Raw genomic sequence first — 6,000 nt, 5'->3', positions numbered from 1 at the left:
GGAATGATTGTTATTCATGGAGATTTTTCCACAGCTTGAGGCGGTTAAGTTAAGAAAACCATGTCTTTCTCACAGTGTTTCCTTCATGTTCTGGTTATTTCAAAAAGCTTCAGATGACCTGCGTGCATAACTCTCCATTACATATCAGCCTCTCCACGTATCAGTCAAAGATCTGATTGAGAGGCGGCGAACAGGAAGAATGCTGCAGCGAGACATGCAAGCGTACTTGCAATGTGAATGCAGCACAGTTAAGTGATGCAAAACTAACCTGCCAGGCGGAGGTTGGCGGAGCGGATGTCAGCCTTAAGGTTGGTCCTTTATACCAACAATTCCCCATGGGTTGTTGGTGGTGGGGTTTGTTTTATGGAGACTGGCCAACACATTTTCTGTACGCACAGCTGCGAGGCAGATGCAGTGAAGAGCCATTACAGAGCGTGCATGTTCCCTGCACACAAACAAATAATGCAGAATTGCATTGGATCTTTGTTTATATGAATAAGGGTAGACTAACATTATAAACTTGTTTCAGTGTATTACAACACAAGCTGCAGCTTCCACACTGACCACATAAATTGAATCAACGTCTCTAAAACTAAATGGAAACATTATTACATTTTTAAAGGTAATAATGCTGCCTTGAGAGGTGCAAGATGTGCACGCTTACATCTGTGACATCCAATAAACTGAACAGTAAGTCAAGTGGTAACTTTCTATGAGATCTTAGTTGCTGCTGTGAAAAACTCAGTGGTTTCTAGAAGATGCATTAAAGCGGTGGCAGAATAACGCCTGCAATTCTGCTGTGAGTAGCTGATTGCTACCATGTCAGCAGAAACCTAAACTAGTTACAACTCAAATCATTAGGTTTCTCCAGATTTTTCTGCAAAGTCTGTGAGACTCTGCAGAAAAATCAGAAAAATCAGAGTCAGAGGGCGCCACTCTGACCACCACCAGTAGGCAACGGGTCGTTGTGTCCTTGGGCAAGATTCTTCACCCGTTGCCTACTGGTGGTGGTCAGAGGGCCCGGTGGCGCCAGTGTCCGGCAGCCTCGCCTCTGTCAGTGCGCCCCAGGGTGGCTGTGGCTACAATGTAGCTGCCATCACCAGTGTGTGAATGTGTGAGTGAATGGGTGGATGACTGATTGTGTAAAGCGCTTTGGGGTCCTTAGGGACTAGTAAAGCTCTATACAAATACAGGCCATTTACCATTTAAAAAGTAGTAGTTAAAACAGTTTCATGACAGTTTGGCATAATTAAGCCACTAAACAAAGGTTGACAGGGCTGTCACAGGAAGTCATAGTATTGCCTGACAAATAGACCAATCAGACAAACAAAAAAAACAACCAGCTTGACCAAGACAACCACCTGATTTCATCACAACTGTCAATTTAATATGCAGCCGTGCCTGCCCTTGCAAACTGATGTGCAGCAGTGAAATACAAGCACAGCTTTGTTTCTTTGCAAAAACAGAGTCAGCAGTAAATTATGCATCATGTATGCTATAGACAATAAGACAAACACTCAGGCATGAATAGGAATAAATTGATGAAACAAGATGAAATGCTTCTGCTGTCTAATCAACAGCATCTAGAATATTTTTGCATACTATTCCCCAGAGCGTGTCAGAGGCTGATTAGTGGCATCCAAACTGTTACGCGAGGACCAGTCGGTCGCAACACAATTTCCATGTGCGGAACGGTGATGAGTGACGAGCAGTCGGAATTCAAACAGACAGCCTTTAGTATTCAAGTTGTGCATAATGAATACTGGAGTGTTTTGATGTACCCTGCTATAGAATTAGGCTTGATTATTAATTCTTTCTATTACAACACTGGATCCTGACAGCCTCCAAAATCACTGAGCCGACATCAAAGAAGCCGAAGCCGGAGCACAACATCTTCTCCCACAGAGAGCTGAAACTACATGTTTGACCCAGTTTTCTTTAACTCATCAGGACCTGCTTTTCCAAAGTCTCTTTTCAAAGGAACATCGCAGCAAAATGGGCTGTGACTTAAAAGACCCATCCAGAAGCGATAAAAGCACAAGAGGCCACACCAAGTCCTTTGATACAGGATTGACCACTCCTCTTAAACAGATTAGATTCAGAGTTTTGTCATTAACCCACACGTTTTTTCCCACCTCTCCTTCCATTTCCCTTTATTTTTTTCTCTCGTCTGTGTAGTTGCTCCCTAACTGACGCATCTCTCCCATCATTTCCCTTTCAGTGATTCTCTACCAGTTTCCCTGGTGTTGCCTTTGTATGCCAAACTGAGGGAGTGCTCAGTGCTGCTGAGGTGAATGAGAACAAGAGCCTGATTTCAAAGGTAACTGCTGACTTGGGTTTTGAAAGCTCTAATTATTCAGGCCTCACTTTATTCTTCTCGCTTCCTCTGAATACGAGCTGAGTAAATTCTATAGTGGGAGCCTTAATAATGCAGTAATAAGCATACCCAGCCATTCCACATTGTATTCTGCTAATTATCACCCTTGTAGACTAATTAGAAATTTGTATTGGACAGCTAATAAAATGTAAAGCATCAATATTTAACGTGGAAGCTGTGATCAAGCAGGGATGCTACTGTACAAGCTGCTGTCAAAGAACTTCTCTATTACTGTTGTCAAGCAACAAAAGGAGCACATATTGAGAAAAGTATCTCCACACCCACAAGCAGAAAAATAAGACTCATCAGAAATGCTTTTTCTTTTTTAAGATCAGCATTAATTGCTACCAAAGTCTGTGGTGAAAGAAATTTGCACCTAACAGCAAACCCCACGCACCAACACTTAAGGCAACAGGATGTGGGTTCTTTACTTTTTCTTTTCTATTTTTGTCTGCAAATGGAGCCGCTTATAATTCTCTGATGTTGCGTAGGCGGCTGGAATTTCTTTTTTTATTACTGCAAAACCATCTGTGGGAGGAGCTGAAAAGCTTTCACCCAAGTCAAGCACTGATCATGGAGCTGGGCGGGGATGTTAAGTGAATATTAAAAATGTCAACATGCCACTTGAGTTACATTTCTAACCTTGAAATTTTGAGAGAGAGATTCAGTGAGGGGCACTCACTGCTGCCGCCTCTTTCATGTGGGGCGAAGAGCTGTGGGAAACACAGCAGAGAATTTGATAACCTCAGTATTTTCTGCACTGTAATCTTATTTGGGGCTGGTGTTGGATGACTGTGAGATCCTCTCCCCACAGAGCTGCATTACCGAGCCTGTAGTTTGGGCATTTTTCTTTTCTTTTTTTTGCTTAAGTAAAACTCCTATTCACATTTTAGTACACTTACAAACACACACACACACACACTTTCTTCACGTGCAATAGAGCTCTTGAAAAAGCAAGCGGCCATGGAGTGCGAGGATTTATCTTATTAAAAAAATATCACCCTTCCTCCCAGACCTTGGATAAAATGCTTATTATTAAATGCACTTGTCTTTTTTAACTAAGCAAAAAAGCAATGATGCTGTCAAGTCATCCTCAAGTCAAAAAATTTCTAAAAGGGAACGGGGATACAATTTGAGGGGGGAATTAAATTTAAAACATCCTCACATCCGTACAACATTAAAAAGTTTTTGCATCTCTGTGTGTGGAGTGAAGATTAAGACTAAGTAAAGGTATGAAGCAATGTCCGAGCATGGCGCAGTTTAAAAAGCGGTTTAAGGAGATGGTTTTTACAGGGTACAGGGAAGAGGTAGAGATTTGATAGGGTGTTCTTGTCTAATATTTTCATGTGTGTGCGGGTGCACGGGTATGTTGGTATGAGTATATATATATTTGTAGGTTGTGTATCCTTTGAGGTGTTAATGGGGTTATTGAAAATGTGTATATGTGTGTATGTGTATATACGTATGTATGGATAGATAGAAACATATATGTATATATATATATATATATATATATATAAAAAATGAATAATAAAAAAAATACACATGACATATAATGTAATTGCAAGGAGGTATTTCTGTAGTCTATTGATTACTAGGTAGTGGAAAAGGGGTGGGATTAAATAAGCTTATGCTTCTTCCTGCTCCTTTTTGAACATGAAAGTTATTTGTAGTTGTGGTTGCTCGTTTTCCTATTGTTTTGCTTTGTTCATTTGTCTCTTTTAATTCTATGTTGTTGTACTTTTTCAACATGTTCAGAATAAAGATTCAATCAATCCTTAGATTATTAAAAATATGAAATATTATGTATCAGTTGTTGAGCTTTGGAGGTGCTTTTTGGCATCTTTTGTCATATTGTAACTAATATAATTGTTCAGCTAAGCCAACTGGCTACAGCGTTTGCAGACGCGTGAACTCTCAAAATATCTGTATTTACATGTAAACGATGCCATTCTCTTGTTCAGTGGATACAGTAAATACTGCCATTTTTTTCAAAGCCACAGGCTTCCAAAGATACACAAAAGGTGCCTTTTGACGTCAGTCTCTGGATGGTTGAGGGGATATTGGATTACCAGAGAAAACAAACTGGTTGGATTAATGATAAAGTCAATGATATGTGAAGGGATGTTTGTAGAGTGTACCAGTGGATGACTGATTGATGCCCTCCTGCTCCCATAGTTCAGCCAAATCTGGTTTTGGAAAAAAAAAACAACAACAAAAAACTGTGATGAGAGGTAACTCTTGTAGTGGCTGAAGCTCCCCTTATGTGCGATTGTCAGTGGTTAGTTTAAAAGGCTTTTTGTGAGTTTTTAGGTGAGGTGAGTCATGTTGGGCGCTTCTGATTTGCATAAAGAACTTAATGCAAAAGAGGAGAGGCCAACTTGACTGCTTACACAGAGAAGCACTTAAAAGGGAAGTACTTAAATTACAGATCCTGTGGCCCAATAACAGATGTACGGTGGTTAAGATAAAGTGCTGTAATTACAAGATAATTAAGCAGGAGACCGTGGTTTGTGTGCCATTTTCAAGATTCATTTTGCACTTACTGGCTTTCACTCACTGTGACTGTGACTCACTGAGCACCCAGAGTATGCTGAAAGGCCCAGGGCAAACATCTGCATGTGAGACTGTGGAAGTGACACCAGGTTTGTGTAAATGAGTCAAACAAAACGGTTCCATCTTTTTTCTTTCTATTTAAACTAATATCACACAAATGACCAGCTAATTCAAACAAACACAGTGGACGCTGTTGGAAAACATAGTAGGATTTGGAGCTACAAATGATGATTATAGAAAATATGTAGTACCACTGTGTCTCTTACCATCTTTGTTTATGACTACATATGCATAAATAGCCAAATCATACCCAAATCATTACCCTCGCTTACACAGAACATGCTATCCATCACAGGGCATACATTATCAAGCCGCTTCTCTCGAAACACATGATCATCTTCCTTACATTTGCATGCCTTGACACGCAGCAACTGTTTATCAACAACTGTAAACTAACACAATTCTGAAAACATGATCCCAGAGTAGAAACAGCGCCATCATATTTCGGGGGCCTTGACGGGGACTCGCCATGATGGAATGGAGGGTGAAATTCCCACTTTTATTAAGACATCTCACGCGATAATGCAGGTGTGGCTCTTGCAACAGCCTGAAGCTTAGTGGAAGTTGAGTGATAGAGCAGGACAATAACACTAAAAATCAAAATAATAAAATAAACTTTTGCAGTGGCCCTGTCGGACCTCTGAGTTGCCGTATGACCTCAAGAGACACATTTAGAGCAGACACCCAACATTATAGCTGAGGCAAGTAGGTCTGTCAGGAGGAATGGTACACAATGGACCAATTAACGCAGAGGAGGTAGCTGCAAATGATGTCATTTTAAAGCAGACTCTTCAATATTTTGCCATTAAAAAGTTACAGTGCACAATCTCCGTAAAACGTATTCTTCTATTCTGCTGGTGTGAATGAAAGACAATGAAATTTGATGAAATGTGTTCTTGCCTTGTTCTTGCTGTGCTATTAAAATGAAAAAAAGGTCAGAATGTGAAAGCAGCTTCCACATAGCAGTTTCCCGTTATGTAATATAGATATTTGCAGTAGTTAAGAAA

Source organism: Neolamprologus multifasciatus, chromosome 20 (assembly GCF_963576455.1).
Source record: "Neolamprologus multifasciatus chromosome 20, fNeoMul1.2, whole genome shotgun sequence".
NCBI lineage: Eukaryota > Metazoa > Chordata > Actinopteri > Cichliformes > Cichlidae > Neolamprologus > Neolamprologus multifasciatus.
The sequence above is the reverse complement of the archived record's forward strand: the minus strand, read 5'-3'. Positions refer to the sequence as shown.